Source organism: Diceros bicornis, chromosome X (assembly GCF_020826845.1).
Source record: "Diceros bicornis minor isolate mBicDic1 chromosome X, mDicBic1.mat.cur, whole genome shotgun sequence".
In the NCBI taxonomy this organism is placed as follows: domain Eukaryota; kingdom Metazoa; phylum Chordata; class Mammalia; order Perissodactyla; family Rhinocerotidae; genus Diceros; species Diceros bicornis.
In genome coordinates, this window is record NC_080781.1 from 73,888,822 (window position 1) to 73,906,475 (window position 17,654).

The 17,654-nt window shown below is 36.1% G+C and overlaps 1 long non-coding RNA gene and 1 other non-coding gene across 3 annotated transcripts; both read right to left on the reverse strand.

Annotated features, from left to right (window-relative positions):
- Window positions 1-7,012: 7,012 nt before the first annotated feature.
- On the reverse strand, window positions 7,013-7,116 carry LOC131401519 (U6 spliceosomal RNA). Its single transcript, XR_009217717.1, has one exon. It is a non-coding gene; the product is annotated as a U6 spliceosomal RNA (small nuclear RNA).
- Window positions 7,117-13,641: 6,525 nt separating this feature from the next.
- On the reverse strand, window positions 13,642-17,073 carry LOC131400530 (uncharacterized). 2 transcript variants are annotated; one of them, XR_009217370.1, is made up of 3 exons: window positions 16,990-17,073; window positions 16,021-16,112; window positions 13,642-13,962 (listed from the first exon to the last, which is right to left on the reverse strand). It is a non-coding gene; the product is annotated as an uncharacterized LOC131400530 (long non-coding RNA). The 2 variants fall into 2 exon arrangements; XR_009217369.1 differs by lacking the exon at window positions 16,990-17,073 and adding an exon at window positions 16,382-16,554.
- Between the last annotated feature and the right edge of the window lie 581 nt (window positions 17,074-17,654).

Here is a 17,654-nt window from a genome sequence, read left to right on the forward strand (position 1 = left end):
GGTCCCTTGCATTTCCACATGAATCTTAGGATCAGCTTGGCAAAGCCAGCTGGGATTTTGATAGGGATTCTATTGAAACTTGAGTTCAATTTGGGGAGCATTCCCATCTTAACAATATTAAATCTTCTGATTGGTAAACATGGAATGCTTTTCCGTTTATTTAGGTCTTCTTTAATTGCTTTCAGCAATGGTTTTTAGTTTTCAGAGTATACATTCTGTACTTCTTTTGCTAAATTTATTCCTAAATATTTTATTATTTTTGATGCTATTGAAATAGAACTATTTTTTTAAATTTCATTTTCAGATTGTTCATTTCTAATGTATAGAAACACAAATGATCACAATTGATTTTATATTTTGATTTTGTATTCTGCAACATTGCTGAATTTGTTTACTACTTCTCATAGGTTTTCTTAGTGAATTCTTTAAAATTTCTTTACATACAAAATCCTGCCAACTGCAAAGAGAAAAAATTTTACTTCTTCCTTTCTGATCTGGATATATTTTGTTTCTTTTTCTTGCCTAATTGTCTGGGATAGAACCTCCAGTACAATGCTGAATGGAATCGTCAAGAGCAGAAATCCTTGTCTAGATCCTGATTTAGGAGGAGAATTCAGTCTTTTGCCATTAAGTAAGATGTTAGTTTTGGGTTTATCAAAGAAGCCCTTTATCAGGTTGAGGAGGTTCCCTTCTATTTATAGTTTCTAGAGTTTTTATTATGAAAGGGTGTTGAATTTTGTTAAATGCTTTTTCTGCATTGATTGAGATAATCATATGTTTTTCTCTTTATTCTATTAATATGATATATTACCTTAATTGATTTTCATATGTCGAACCAACCTTGCATTCATTAGATAAGTTCCACTTGGCCATGGTGCATAATCTCCTTTAGATGTTGCTGGATTTGGTTTCCTAGTAGGTTTTTGAGCACTTTTGCATCTATATGCATGAGGAATATTGTTCTGTCATTTTCTTTCTTGTGATGCCTTTGTCTAGTTTCATTATCAGGGTAGTACTGGCCTCATAGAATGAATCGTGAAGTTCATCTTCCTCTTCAATTTTTTGGAAGTTTTTTTTAAGGATTGGTGTTAATTCTTCTTTAAATGTTTGGTAGAATTTGCCAGTAAACCATCTGATCCTGGGCTTTTCTATGTGGAAATTATTTGTATTACTAATTCAATATCTTCACTTGTTACGAACCTGTTCAGATATTCTGCTCCTTTCTTTTTTTTTTTTGTTTTGTGAGGAAGATCAGCCCTGAGCTAACATCCGTGCCAATCTTCCTCTTTTTGCTGAGGAAGACCTGCCCTGAGCTAACATCTATTGCCAATCTTCCTCCTTTTTTTCCCCTTTTCTCCCTAAAGCCCCAATAGGTAGTTGTATGTCATAGTTGCACATCCTTCTAGTTGCTGTATGTGGGATGCTGCCTCAGCATGGCCAGACAAGCGGTGCATTTGTGCGCACCCGGGATCCAAATCTGGGCCAACAGTAGCAGAGTGTGCACTTAACTGCTAAGCCATGGGGCCAGCCCCCTTTTTTTTTTCTTAATCAGTTTTGATAGTTTGTTTCTTTCTAAAAAATTGTCCATTTTATGTAAATTATCTTACTTGTTGAAATACAGTTGTTCATTCTATTCCCATATAATCCTAGTTATTTCTTTATAGTTGGTAGTGATGTCCCCTTTTTCATTCCTGAGTTGTCTTCTCTCTTTTTTCTTGGTTAGTCTAGCTAAATACTTGCCAATTTTGTTGATCTTTCAAAGAACTGACTTTTGGTTTTGTTGAATCTTTATTGTTTTTCTATTCTCTTTTCACTAATTTCCACTCTAATCTTTAGCTTTCTTGGGTTTAGTTTGCTCTTCTTTTTCTAGTTTTTTTTTTTTTTTTTTTTTTTTTTTTGTGAGGGAGATCAGCCCTGAGCTAATATCTGTGCTAATCCTCCTCTTTTTGTTGAGGAAGACTAGCTCTGAGCTAACATCTATTGCCAATCCTCCTCCTTTTTTTCCCTAAAGCCCCAGTAGATAGTTGTATGTCATAGTTGCACATCCTTCTAGTTGCTGTATGTGGGATGCGGCCTCAGCATGGCCGGAGAAGCAGTGCATCGGTGCATGCCCGGGATCCGAACCCTGGCCGCCAGTAGCGGAGCGCACACACTTAACCGCTAAGCCACGGGGCCGGCCCCCTTTTTCTAGTTTTTTAAAGCAGAAGGTTAATGTATCGATTTGAGATATTTAATTTAAAACATTACAGCTATAGAGTTTCCTCTAAGAACTGCTTTAACTATGTCCCATAAGTTTTGGTATGTTATGGTTTTGTTTTTACTTATATCAAAGTACTTTCTAATTGTTTTGTGATTTCTTCTTTGACTCATTGGTTAGGAGTGTGCTTTTTTAATTTCCACTTTTTGTGAATTTCCCAAATTTCCTTCTGTTATTGATTTCTAATTTTAGTCCATTGTGCTTGGATAACATACTTTATATGATTCCAATTATTTTAAATTTATTGACCCTTGTTTTATTGCTTAACATATGATCTGTTGGAGAATATTTTATGTGCACTTATATGCATATTCTAGTGTTGTTCTCTGAGGTGTTCTAAAGGCGACTATTAGGACTCATTGGTTTATACTTTATTCATGTCTTCTATTTCTTTGTTTTCTGCCTAGTTATTCTATCCATTATTGAAAGTAGGGTATTAAAATCTCCAGCTATTATTATTCAATTGGCTACTTCTCACTTCCATTCTGTTATATTTTGCTTCATTTATTGTAGGGATCTTTTGTTAGGTGTATATTGTTTTATAATTGCTTTTATCTCCTTGATGAATTGACCCTTTAATCATTACAAAATGACCCTTTTGTCTAATCACATTTCTGTTGTTTTAAAGTCTATTTTGTGTGATATTAGTATTGTCACTTCACCTCTCTGATGGTTGTTTTCATACTATATCTTTTCCATCCTTTCACATCCAACCAATTATTATCTTTGAATCTAAAGTGTGTCTCCCATAGGCAGTATAAAGTTAGATCTTGCTTTTTTATCCAATCTGATATTATCCACCTTTAGATTGGATTGTTTAATCTGTTCGCATTTAATGTTATTATTGATATAGTTGGATTGACATCTGTCATTTTGCTTTTTTTCTGTCTCCTATCTTTTTTGTTCCTGTCTTCTTTTATTGCCTTCTTTTTAGTTAATTGAACATTTTCTAGTGTAATCTTTTAATTTTTTTGATAATTTTTAAATTATATATGTTTTTTATTGAGGTAACATTGGTTTGTGACATTATATAAATTTCAGGTGTCCATTGATATATTTTGACCGTTGTATAGACTATACTGTGTTCACTACGAAAAATCTAGTTACCTTCTGTCACTGTACAAATGTGATCCCCTTTTGCCCTCCCTATGACCCCTGCACATCTGGAAATCACCAATCTGTTCTCTGTATCCATGTGTTTGATTTTGTTTGTTTATCTTCTACATGTAAGTGAAATCATATGGTATTTGACTTTCTTCATCTGACTTATTTCACTTAGCCTAATACCTCAAGGCCCATCCATGTTGTTGCAAATGGCAAGATTTCATATGTTTTATGGCTGAGTAGTATTCCATTGTATATATATACACCACATCTTCTTTATCTATTCATTCACCAATGTGCAATTAGGCTGTTTCCAAGCCTTGGCTATTGTGAATAATACTACAGTAAACACAGGGGTGCATATATCTTTTTGAACTAGTGTTTTTCTGTTCTTGGGATAAATACTCAGATGTGGAATCACTGGATCATATGGTAGTTCTATTTTTAATTTTTTGAGGAGTCTCCATACTGTTTTCCATAGTGGCTGCACCAATTTACATTCCCACCAGCAGTGTATGAGGGTTCCCTTTTCTCCATATCCTCTCCAACACTTGTTATTTCTTGTCTTTTTAATAATAGCCATTCTGATGGGTGTGAGGTGGTATCTCATTGTGATTTTTGTTTGCATTTCTCTAATAATTAGTGATATTGAACATCTTTTCATGTGCTTGTTGGCCATCCATATGTCTTCTTTGGAAAAGTGTCTATTCAGATTCCCTGCCCATTTTTTAATCTAGTTGTTTGTTTTTTTATTGTTCAGTTGTATGAGTTCTTTATGTATTTTTAAATTATATTTTTAACTATTTTCTTAATGTTTTTCTAGAGTACACAATAGGCATTTTAATTATAAAAATCATCCTCAGATTCATACTGAAGTCAGTAAGATATAGAAACTTTACTCCTGTATATCTCTATTCTCTTTTCTCCCTTTTGTGCTATTATTGTTATACATATTACATCTATATATGTTACAGATCCAACAGTACCTTGTTTTAATTATTACTATATGTAATCTTATGTCTTTTAAAGAGGCTATGAGAAAAGAGGACAGCACAAATGTAGAGGTTTTTTATATGCACATTAACTATATTTACCATTTTGGTTTTCTTTATTTCTTCTTGTGGAATTGTTACCATCTAATGTCATTTCTTACTCCAATATAGGTGTATCCCCTTAGGACAACTTACAGAAACTTTTAATTACTTTTAAAATAATTTTTTTTCAGTTAAATTGCTGTTTTGTTGGGGCAAGTTCTGCCATGCTTCTCACTCTACCACTACAAAAGCACAGCATGATTGTCTTTCATAATAAAATATATCTGATTTCTTCCACAAATTCAAAAATTTTAACATATTATTTTTCTTTGGCCCTAACCTGCTTGGAGTGTACACAGAAATACAGTATGCATACAAGCCCTCCAACCTATCATGTCATGGGGTTTATGGGAAAAATAGATTCCCCCGAAGTTTCATCAAAATGACACAGCCTTAAAAGTAGGTGATCTTCCTAGGTTTCTTATTAAAATGTCCATACTATGGGAAGGTTAACATAATGACCCAAATTAAAAATGAAAGGACAAACAAAAGTCCTCAATTTCAGAAATTGGTCAAATAATTTAACTGACTGAGATTCTTGAAGATCTTAAGTTATTAATTTGCATTACTACTGAAGTAATTAATTTGCATTACTACTGGATTAATGTAGGAGAAGAGGCAGAGAGACAGTAATGGGTACCTGTTTCAGCAATTTTATTTCCATTCCCCAACTTTTAAGTAAAGCAAAAATGGCTCCAGAACATATAGAGCACCTTTTTTTTCTCCACTCAAATCCCAAGTATTAGATTATGACTGGGCATGGTGAGGGCTATGCCCCTACTCTGAGCACTCTACTTAGGTCCTCTGCCTACATAATTTCACTTAATCTTTACAACAGCCATGAGAAGTAGGTGTAATGGTTAAATTTATGTGTCAACTTGGCTAGGCTATAATGCCCAGATTTTTGGTCAAACACCAGTCTTTATATTGCTGTGAAGGTATTTTTTAGATGTGATTAACATTTGTCAGTAGACTTTGAGTAAAGCAGATCACTCTCCCTAATGTGGGCAGACCTCATCCAATCAGTTGAAGGCCTCAATATAAAAAGATCTAGGCCCCCTGAGGAAGAAGGAATTCTGTTTCCATACTGCCTTTGGATTCAAGACTGCAACATTGATTCTTGCTGGAATTTTCAGGCTACAGGCCTGCTCTGCAAATTTGAGACTTGCCAGCACCCACAATCATGTGAACCAATTCCTTAAAATATATGTGTATATATATGTACATATATCTCCTATTGGTTCTGTTTCTCTGGAGAACCCTGACTAATGCAATAAGTATTATTATCTCCATATTTTTGATGGAGAAACTGAAGTTACGTAACTTGCCCAAGGTCACACAGTTGGGAAATGGCAGTTACCTAAGTCCTAGTAACTTCAAAATCTGTGGTTTTGCCTGTCATTTCATCACCCTAAAAGTTGGCATGAAAGGAACCGTCCTTTTCTTCCCCTTTCTACTCCTAGACCTCATATGTAAAATAAATACATTTCTGAAAAATTGACTATAAAGTCAAATTCTGAGGCTCAAACACTTTTATTTACTTGCACTTAAAAATTAGATCCTTGTCTTACTGAATGTTGCTGTTGCTATAGCCACAGAAAGTCTGCACTTTGAAATGGAATTTTGAGAAAAATATAAGCAAGCAATTTAGAAAAATGGAGAAGAAAAAGTACAGATTTTACCTCAATTATTTAGCTTGTTGAATTTTAATCTGGCTTTTCATTCACAAACATTTTGATTCTTGTGCTTACTTTATCAGCCTATTCAGGGGAAAGAGTCAAATGAAGTTTTGGATTGACAGCTTCTGGCCTGACTTGAATTGGTTATCAGTCAAAACAATCAAAATGATTTGTTCATGTAGGTGGAGCTTGGGAGAAATTATGGATAATTCCATTTCTTTTCACTTTCCCTCACTATATATAGAGGAAATATATGCAGATCGTATATGATTTTAACTATTTCTAAGTATAGTAAAATATTAAGTGAAAACATTGGGGAAGACTGTGTATATTAAATTTATAATAACTAGCTTGGAGTGGAGGTGGGAAAAACCACAAATTAAGCACTTGGTATAGTGACTGACACTTGAGCAAGTGGTACATTGATCTATATAGCTAATAGCAAATAGCCCTTCCAACTTCATTTTATAATTTTTGTTCCCTACAGTGTATTTGATATGCTCTGAGGAGATATAAAAAGGAAAAAGACATTCTAGGTCATCGAGGAACTCTATCATCTTAAAAATCTTATTCTCTATATTTTGTAATGTCTAAATTTTAAAGTGCTACTGTGAGTAGTAATTAGAATTAATCATTCATCCAACCCATATTTTTAATCACATACTATATAGCAGGCACTTTTTTCAAAGGATGTTTTTATTTTATTTTCTCTTGTTTTAAATTTTTCTTTTAATTTTTTTATTGAGATATACTTGACATGTAACATTGTGTAAGTTTAAAGTGTACAACGTTTTGATTTGATATACCTATATATTGCAATATGATTACTACCATAGCATTAGCCAATGCCTCTGTCAGGTAACATAATTATTTCATTTAAAAATATGGAATGCTCCACAAATTTGCATGTCATCCTTGCACAGGGGCCATGCTAATCTTTGTATCATTCCAATTTTAGTATATATGCTGCCAAAGTGAGCACTAGCAGGCACTTTTTTAGGAGTGAGAATACTACCATGAACAGGACATTATCTCTAATTTCAAGAAAGTAATAATTTAGTGTGGGATGATGGACAAATTACTAGGCATTTCTAATAGAGAAAGGTAAGTAAATGGTGCTAAGAGAGAATTTAGGACAGATACCTCATTATGGGTTGGTGGATATAGGAGGTGATCAGGTATAATTTCCTAGGAGAAGTGATATACAGTAGTCCCCCCTTATCCGTGGTTTCACTTTCCGGTTTCAGTTACCTGCAGTCAACTGCAGTCTGAAAATATTAAATGGAAAATTCCAGAAATAAACAATTCATAGGTTTTAAATTGCCTGCTGTTGTGAGTAGCATAATGAAATCTCGTGCTATCCCACTCCATCCCACCAGGGACATGAATCATCCCTTTGTCCAGCGTATCCATGCTGTATATGCTACCTGCCTGTTAGTCACTTAGCAGCCATCTAGGTTATCAGATTGACTGTCAACTGTCGTGGTATCGCAGTGCTTGTGTCCAAGTCACCCTTATTTTACTTAACAATGGCCCCAAAGCACAAGAGTAGTGATGCTGGAAATTTGGATATGCCAAAGAGAAGCCATAAAGTGCTTCTTTTAAGTGAAAAGGTCCAAGTTCTTGAGATAAAGGAAGAAAAAAAATCATATGCTGAGGTTGCTAAGATCTATGGTAACCTTTATTAGAATATTTTGTTATAATTGTTCTATTTTATTATTAGTTATTGTTGTTAATCTCTTACTGTGCCTAATTTATAAATTAAACTTTGTCATAGGTATGCATGTATAGGAAAAAACATAGTATCTATAGAGTTTGGTACTATCTGCTATTTCAGGCATGCACTGGGGGTCTTGGAACTTATCCTCTGTGGGTAAGGGGGGACTGCTTTATAAACTAAGACATAAAGGCTAAGTAGAAGTTATGTAAAGAAGCAAGGGGAGTAGAGCAGCATGTTTCTGGGCTTGGATATAAGAGACATCGTGGAACATTGAAGAAACTACAGGCACTTCAGCATGGCTCAAGTACAGAGTGTGTGTGGTCAGCATACATATTACTAATGTGGGGGTGCCTGTGATCAGATAAGAAGCTGGAGAAGTAGACAACTCTTTAATATATTTTTATTCTTCTTTAAAACTTTCCCTACTACCATTATTTGGCAGTCTGCTTTTGTGGTGAGCAGTCCATGTCATTTTTATTTTCACTTTTTAAATTAATTAATAGACTCTTTTTAAGAGCAGTTTAGGTTTAAAGAAAAATTAAGCAGAAAGTACACAGTTCCCATATACTCTTCTCCCTCCCCTAGTTTCCCGTATTATTAACATCTTGCATTATTGTAGTACATTTGTTATGCTTGATGAAACAATATCGATAAATTATTAACTAAAGTCCATAGTTTACATTAGGTTTCACTCTTTGTGTTTTACAGTTCTATGGGTTTTGACAAATGCAAAATGTCATGTATCCATCATTACAGTATTATACATAACAGTTTCACTGCCCTAAAATCCCGTGTGTTCCACCTATTCATCCCTCCCTCGCTGCCCCATTCACCTCATTTGATTATCAGTCTCTGATCAAATATTTATTGCATTTTGTCATTTATTCATGTGCTTTACCTATTACTTGTTTTTTTAAAAAAACACGTTGCATTGTTTAGGACTGGAAAGGATTTTAAGAGATCATGTACCCCAGGGATGTCAAATTCCCATTCCCTTGTCCATGGAAGATATTGTTAAAGGGTCACAGTGCTCTTTACTATTGAGCATCAGAATCTTTCTAAACACATTGCTTTAGAAAGGCACTAACAATCATCAGATTTGGCATAAGAGTTAAAACCTGTTTGCTATTTTAATCTAGTCTAAACCAACCTCATTTTACCAAAAAGGAAACCAAAATCCAAAAAAGTTAAATGATTTACCCTAGAACACAAATTTGGTAACTTGCAAAGCAAGAATAAGTTGAGTCTGGGGCTTCTTACTCAATCCAGTGATGTTTCTACTATACCTCTTTCAAGGTCATCTTGAAAGAGAAGTTTATGAAGTGACAAAAGTCAATATAAAGTGCGCACTTCAAGATTTTTTCAAAAACATGCATTTCTGTTTTCAATACTGATCACTTCCGGTTATAAAGCAATCACTAGTTAGTGTTTTTTAAACCTGATTGGTGCAACTCTTCTGTCAAAGAAAATATGATGCAGGTGCCCAGTATGGAAGACATGTGAGTGGAGTTTTTCTGATTGAAATAGGTATGTGTATATATGTGTATTTGGGGGAGTATGAGTCTGGCTATCTTCTCTCTCCTGCCCCCTGCCAAACATCAACGGTCCTAAGGGTCTACCAAGAATAATTTGAAAACCATTGAACTTGAGGAACAAATGTTTCTGCCTAAGGAACTATTAATTTTATATATTCATACTTTGAAATATATTTTCACATCTTAGATACCATATATCTTTTCTGAACACAAAGGCTCATAGACTTATGTGTCAATTATCCCTCAAAATTATGTCAATGAACTGGATATATAGAATGAATTATTATTATCGCTTCTTGACCTTTCAGCTAAGATCAAGTGTAGAACAAATTATTAGTGACTCATCCTTATAATGTATTCGATTTAATAAGCAGACTTCATATCGAATAATTAAATCAGGCAAATGCTACTTTAGAAGACTATCTCTGTATAAGTATGGTAAGATTATTGAAATATATCTTGGTTACTTATGCTTTGGACTGTTCCCATTATAGGCACTTATTCTGTGTTGCATATGTTATGTATAGTGCTTCTGTTTTACAAAACTAATAAATTAGTTTCTAATCTCAGTATTACACCCCTGTCATCGAAGGAAGGGAATCAGAACAATCCAAATGTTCTTTAGCCAATCACACATCCACCCATACACACCCACACCCATACACACACAGTCTGAAAGAATGTATATATAAGAAAAGAATGTAAAAGAGCCTTAACTTTAGGTTTGGGTCATCTGTTTCAACTCATTAGTATAATGGCTTTAAAATTTTTTTGGTTATGATCTCCAGTGAGAAACGTATCTTAAATCATGATAATAAATAAATAAATATATATCTATAGGTATGTGCAATGAGAGGCTGAAAGACTTCTCTGGCTAGACTTTGGAAATAAGAGGTACCAGTTTTTCTGTTTTCTGGTCCCCCTAAAACTAGCTGGGATTTTTAAGGACTCTATTCCCCTATCTCTCTGAAGATTTTGACCATAAGAAGGGCCAATCTGTGGGACTCATTTTATAGGGAACCACACCACTGACTCAGTTGCTGCCTTCTCTCCTTTCATATCCTTCTCCCCTCTATCTAGAAAGAGCCTTTTACATTTCCTATGTAATGGACCCCAAATCTGGGTTTATTACTTACCTGTGTAGCCTTGTGAAAATTATTAGTTGGCAACTTATTTTTCTCATCCATAGAATGAGGGTGATAATAGCACCTACTTCATAGGGTTGTGAAGATTAAATGAAGTAAATTCATGTAAAGCACTTTAGAACAGTGCCTTAAACATAGTGAGCACTGAAGAAATATTGGCCATTACGACTTTCAAGGGAGGCAATAGTTCTAAACTGTTACTAGTGCTGAGATAGAAGTAGGTACTGGGTACCTTCTGGGTCATAAAGAAAAAAGGTGTTTCATTCTATTAGAGGAAGAGGTCACAGAAGGCATCATAGGAGAGTTTTACTTGAAATATCAGTAATTACTTGTCAAGCAAATGGCAGGACTACGTAGGCCTACAAGTGTGTGCAAAAAGGCAAGAGAATGCTAAGCTGATACATTTAGGAAACTAGAAACAGGTAAATAGGATTAATTGGGGAGAGCGGTGGATGTAACTAAAAGGTGGGAAAAGAATGATCTAAGTCAGAGGGAGAAGGTCAAATACCGTATAATCTCCCTCATTAAGTAGTAGATAATAACAAACAAACACATAGAGACAGAGATTGGATTGGTGGTTACCAGAAGGGAAGGGGGGAGGGAGGAGGGTGAAAGGGATAATTCGGCACATGTGTGTGGTGATGGATTGTAATTAGTCTTTGGGTGGTGAACATGATGTAATCTATGCAGAAATAGAAGTATAATGATGTACACCTGAAATTTATACAATGTTATAAACCAATGTTACTGCAATAAATAAAAAATTAAAAAAAAAAAAGAATGATCTACAGAAGCTTGTTTCAGAGAACGAGTATGGAGTTTAGATTTTAACCCATACTTCAATACTTCTCAAAAATTAGTGTCTCATCTGGAGCTACTCATTTAAAATTCAAATATCTGTGCCCCAGCTTTAGAGGCCTGGGGGAGGGTTCAGGAATCTGCATATTTATTAAGTTCTCCAGATGATTCTGAGGAATGTGGTTTTCCTATACCACACTGTGATAACTTTCTGCTGCAGGCTACATAGACTTGATTAAATTTATGTTTTAAAAAGATCCTTCTAATGCTATTGTTCTCAACTTTAGCTGCATATTAGAATCATTAAAGAGGTATTCAAACATTATGGTTTTTAAATGTCCTCAGGTGATTCCAAAGTTCAGTCAAGGTTGAAAAGCACTGATTTAGCAGCAATGTGGAGCGAAGGCGTTAGAATAGTAAAACTGGAATTAGTGGATTAAGATATTATTGCAATAGTACAGACAAGAGTGATGAGGACACAAACAAAGGCAATAGCTGGAGAGCTGGAGAAGTGTGAGGTAATTGGGATATTAAGACTAGTTCATTGAGGGTTTGGTAATTGATTGCATATGGGGGTGAGAGAATGGGCAAATATTAACGATGACTCTCAAGTTTCTGAGTTGCGGTTTGAGTGGATGGAGGTGACTTTCAACAAGATAGAAACCACAGGAGGAGAAACAGGTTTGAAAGAAGACTACCATTTTTTATCAGAAGTAGACGTCAAAGGAGGGGTGACCTAAAATTATTATTCTTTAGTATTGGCTCCCAGGCTTTAGTGTCAAAAGAAAAAAATCACCTGAGAAGTTTTTTAACAATACAAATTCCTATTCCCTCTCCTATTTACATTTAGTAGGACTTAAAATGGGGCCCAGTGATCTGTCTTTTTCTTTTTCTTAAAGAGCTCCAGTATAGTATGTAAGCCTTTGTTAAGTTTACTGAGAAACATTTAAAAAATAAAGGTGAAAGTAAATAAAAAATTGCACTAAAAGTATATTTCATGCCTATAAATTGACAGCTACTAGTGAGATAGAATAAAAGTTTGCTGCTGATAAATATTTAATAATTTTTTTTACACAGGGCTTTATAAAATGTTCACAGTGTAATAAAGAAATGATTTTAATGCACAATTGAAATAGTAAAGGCCCACATGTTAGTGATTACAACTTAATCTAGGTAGCAATTAACTTTAATGAAACAGTTCTATTGTTATAATTAAAAGTAACTGATGAATATAGAAATATATGCAGATTCATCTTAGTAAACATCTTTTGTATCATTACTGCCCATTCATTCCATCTTCAGGAATTTCAGAATCTCTTTGTTCTCCTTTGCCTTGTGAAACATTTCAATCTTAAATGGAATTAAAATTAACTTTTAATATCAATGCTGATAATTCCCAGTTATGAAGTCATTAAACTCAAGTGTCTAGGTAAGTTTGCTTATTATCTTGCCTGGGCCTTTGCAAACCTCTGCCAACTAAGTTAGATAAAAAACTTTTCCCAGAGCATCAGTCACTTCATACTTTAATATGCGAGGAAAAGACTACACATGTATCCCCAAATAAGCAGCGTGATATAGTTTCCTTTTATACTAATATTTTCATAACAAAGTATAAATTGCCTTGTCTCTGGGAACATAATTAAGTTATTCTATAAATGGAGAAACCTGACGCTCACACCCCATAAACGTATTATTTCTGCATGTATATGACCTTAAGATATGAAATGAAAGTAAAACAAAAATGGACATTTACTCTTACTCCACATATTCTTGGCCATTGAATATCTGAGCTGGTAGAGACTTAGGAGTGGAAACCTTCATCCTCATTTCTTGAAGTACTTTCAAACTGACAGAAATATCTATTAATTCATATTTTAGTTTGTAAATATCTAAAATTCTGGTAACTTCTTCCTATCTCTGTTTCACCTAGATAGACAAAGATATAGAGAGATAGAAAGATGCTAATCAACTGATCCCAATGTTTTATGCTTTATTTTTATTTTCCCTGTCCATTATGCTATGGAAAAGGAACAGCTTTTAATTGTGTGATATTTATTTGAGGAGTAAACGTTAGGTAATTTTCTTGTAATATACACACACAGATACACACATATATGTAATATATAAATATGTTTTATATATATATATATGAAGAATTATAATAAGGTCAGTGGGGGCTGAAAATCTCTAGTGGGTTATAAATATTTACCAGATTGATTTCATACTGTTACTGGGCACAATCACAGGTTCTCTAACCACCAAACAAGAGGGGCCAAATAAAAACTGGAACACCAGGCTTATGGCAAGGAAAGAGTTTTTATTTTGGGTGACGTCAGCTGGGAGACGAGAGTGAGCCCTCAAAATCATCTCCATCCGAAAGATGGGAGGCACTGGGTTTTAAAGGTTGCGAGGAATGCAGCTGCTTGTAGGGAGGGGGAGCCTGTGGCCTTGCTGGTTGGTGTTTTCCCATCAGCCTGTGTTTGGCAGATAAGGGAATCCACAACTGGGTGTCCTTGGTTGTCTGCCTCTGTGACGAATGGTGGATTTTGGCACCAGGAAGCCAAGGAGTTGGGGTCTGGGAAGCTTCAGCTTCTCAATATTCTCTGGATATCAATTTCCCTGTAACAAAACTTCAAAGGACCCATAACTAGCCAAACTTCAGTGTGAGGCCACCTGGGCTTTTAACAATTTGTGACTTCTATTTGCCTTGTGAAATTCAGGGATACAAAAGTGAAAGAAAATGATATTTACATGTGAATGTAACTTAGAGAAGCAGGGAAAAGGGAATGAGTGCTTTTGGTTTTAACCCCATATATGCTGGGTTTAATATAGGGGAACTGATATCAGGGCTGGCATCAATACTGCACATGAAGTGGTATTAACATTCTGCTAACAGTTGAAGCAGGCTTTTGAACTCATCACTGCATTAATTTATGCTAATATCTATAGTAGCTCTCCAGGAAATGGACATGATACCAGGTTTTTAAATTTGAGGGAAACATACTACGTGTTCTAAACCATAATTGGCGACTATGCCTAAGTATAGAGATAAAATTCATGGGATGAAAAAGTAAAATAAAATAAATACATCAGGGGATTAAGATTTACAAATATGTGAGTGGATGAAAGTGGCCAGTTCTTGCTATGTCCTCTCATATGAACTGTTAGATTTGGATCTGTTAATAGACTGTATTTCCCCCATTGCCTTTTCCCCTGAAACACACACTACTGCTAAAGTAAAATTGTAATAGTTGGTCACCTTTTAAACATATTTTATATCTACAAATCTTTTGTTAATAACTATAACATAAATTTTAAAGTTTGAGGTTTCTACATTTTCACATGACAATCTTGAGCAATTTTGTCACATAAAACTTCTGATGCTAGAATGAGAAAACATATGTGAAAACAAGTACAAACCCCAGATTATTCAAGTGTGATTTCTGTGAAAGTGCATGTCAGTAGGCTTTTTGTTCGATGACTTGGAAATGTAATCCAGTCATGCTTACAAAACTCTGCCTATTTCCAACCAATAGCTGAGAAATTTCTGAAATTCCAAAATGCAACATTTCCACTTTCTGAGGCTCCTTAATTTTTTAAAATTACAAAAGCATGGTGCATGTGACTTAAGTCACATTATTATAGTGGCTTTTTAAAACCTTTTCAGAGGAACCCATTAAGAGAAGAACAGTTTCTTAGACAAGTGCTAGTCTGAGTGTGGTTCATAAGACCAGCAGCATCAGCCTTACCCCACCTCAAAACTACAGAATCAGGTTCTCTGGGAGTGGGTCCCCGGGATGTTCTAACAAGCCCTCCAGATGGTTTTTATGTCACAGTTTGAGAGACACAGACCAACAGTTGGGTGAGTCCTCTGCTGCATACATTGTGGTCCTTACTGATTCCTAATCATTCCCTCCTAGAGACTCTTAGTACCATATCCAATAACATAAATTATAACGTTTAAAAAAAAACTAGTCAAATGGCCCATATTTTCCTTTTTTAAACTGCTTCTTGTTATTGTTGTTCCTTAGTACCCAGGTGAAATCCTTAATCTACCTGACAAGGCTTTATGCAAAAGCAATGCACTCTTTCTGGGCTGAGATCAAATCTCATTCCTCCCAGCACCTATCATGGTATCTGATACACAGCAGGAGTGTCATGAATGTCTGTCAACCATTTATAATCAATTCCAAATACTTCAGTTTTCATGCTTCTCCAAAAACTTTGCAGAATGAGGTTCTTAGCCATATAATGGTCCTTCTTTAACTAAGCTAATGTGATAACCACTAGCCAGATGCGACTATTGAGCATTTGAAGTGTGGCTAGTCCGAAATGAGATGTGCTGTAAGTGCAAAATAAATACTGGATTTTGAGGATTTAACACGAAAAAAGAATATGTAACATCTCTATTTTTATACTGATTATATGTTGCAATAACATTTTGTATATTTTGTCTTAAATAAAATATATTAAAATTAATCTCATCTCTTTTTTTTTAAGTGGCTACTAGAAAATTCAAAATTACATACATAGCTTACAATATATTGCTGTTGGAAAACACTGTTCTATAAAACTTCTTACATCTTGGTCAATATAATTCATCTAAATACTAATCTAAGAAACGTCTGATCTATGCAAACACACCTTGTTCTTAGAAATTAACAATCAGTTTGTCTTTTGGAGGTTACCTAGTCTTCTCCGAGGATTTTGGCCATTCACTCACTGGCATTTTTCCTCTCCCATCCTAAACAGTGTTCTTTATCTCCTCCATCTGAAACATCTGCAAAATTATTGGACGCCCTTAAGATGGTTGAGCTCAGGACACAAAAACCTCCCAGATCAATCAGTTCCTAGAGCACAAGCTGGGTGAGGGTATTAACTACATTCTCTGTTTTCCCCATGCACCTCCCACTCCCAAAAACCTGGGCAAGAGGGAGCTGAAAAATGAAAGGCAAGAAGGAGATGTCGTAGCACAATCCTTAAGTCCCCAACTAGAATGTCTTTGCTCTAATCATTTTTGCCCACTGAATCCCCTTGCTTTTCACTCACCTCCCTAGACCCTGACACGCTGGTATAATAGACTTTATTGGAGCTCGTTGTTTCCACTCCGAGGCTACTTTGCAGAAGTAACCCAGAGTTATCCACTTCACTGCTGCTTTTGGCTCAGCTACAAGACGCAAAATCCCAGCGCGCTGCCCTGCCCTTCTCCAGGTCCGTTGCTAAGGGCCAGCGGCCCGTGCAGTCAGGATTGGCTGGGAAATAAGTGCCTTTGCGGCGCAGGGAGTGCCCATTCTGAACTCTAGGAGCCTAGTGACCAGGAGGCAGTAGCCCCCACCGGCCTGGGGGGAGGGGCTGAAGTCTCAGGGGTGATAAACTCCAGTTAAGGCCTCTTTTCTCTCCTCATCTGCGAGGCCCAGGGAAGGAGGTGGGGAAGAGCAAATGGACTCTGCATTTCTGCTGCCCCTTCTCCCATCTCCCTGCTTGAGAATGGTGGTGAGCACGAGCTTTCCTGCTTGGTAACAGCAGCTGCGAATGAAGGACCCAGACACGTGAGGCAGAAAAGGGCCAAAATACAATATAATGAGTGAAGAAGAGAGATAAATTAAAACTAGTGTTGCCTAGGTTTGAGGGACAGAGCAAATGGTGCCGATGCTTACCTGGACTGAACTGGACCACCATAGCAACCTTTGTTACCTTTTCTCCTAGCTCAGGGAGATGCCTTCTTTCCCTCTCCAGCCCCCCTCCTTTCTTGATGACTTGCTTTGCCAGGCACCCTCTCCTTCTGGGTGTTGACCTTTTGGTTTGTGTAATAGTGAGTGTAATAGTCTCTGACTCTCATAGCACTTCCTCTCCCCCTTGTGTAATTCCATGACCTCAGCGCTTTAATGTCTGCTTCCTCTTCAATGCATTGAGTAGCTCATTATTCCAGCCTTTGTTTTCGAGTTTTAGCATTTCCCAGTAGTTGAAGACAGCGATAATATTTACAGGATTTTGGGGGTTTTCTATGAATGGGCAATGGAAAATGAGAGCGAAAGGCCAAAGAACTTCCCTCAGCACTAGCTTTTTTTTTTGTGTGTGAGGAAGATCGGCCCAAGCTAACATCTGCCAATCCTCCTCGTTTTTTTTGCTGAGGAAGACTGGCCCTGGGCTAACATCCATGCCCATCTTCCTCTACTTTATATGGGACGCCACCACAACATAGCTTGCCAAGCGGTGTGTCGATGTGTGCCCGGGATCCAAACCCGTGAACCCCGGGCCTCCACAGCAGAGCGGGAGCTCTTAACTGCTTGTGCCACCTGGCCGGCCCCAGCACCAGCTTTTG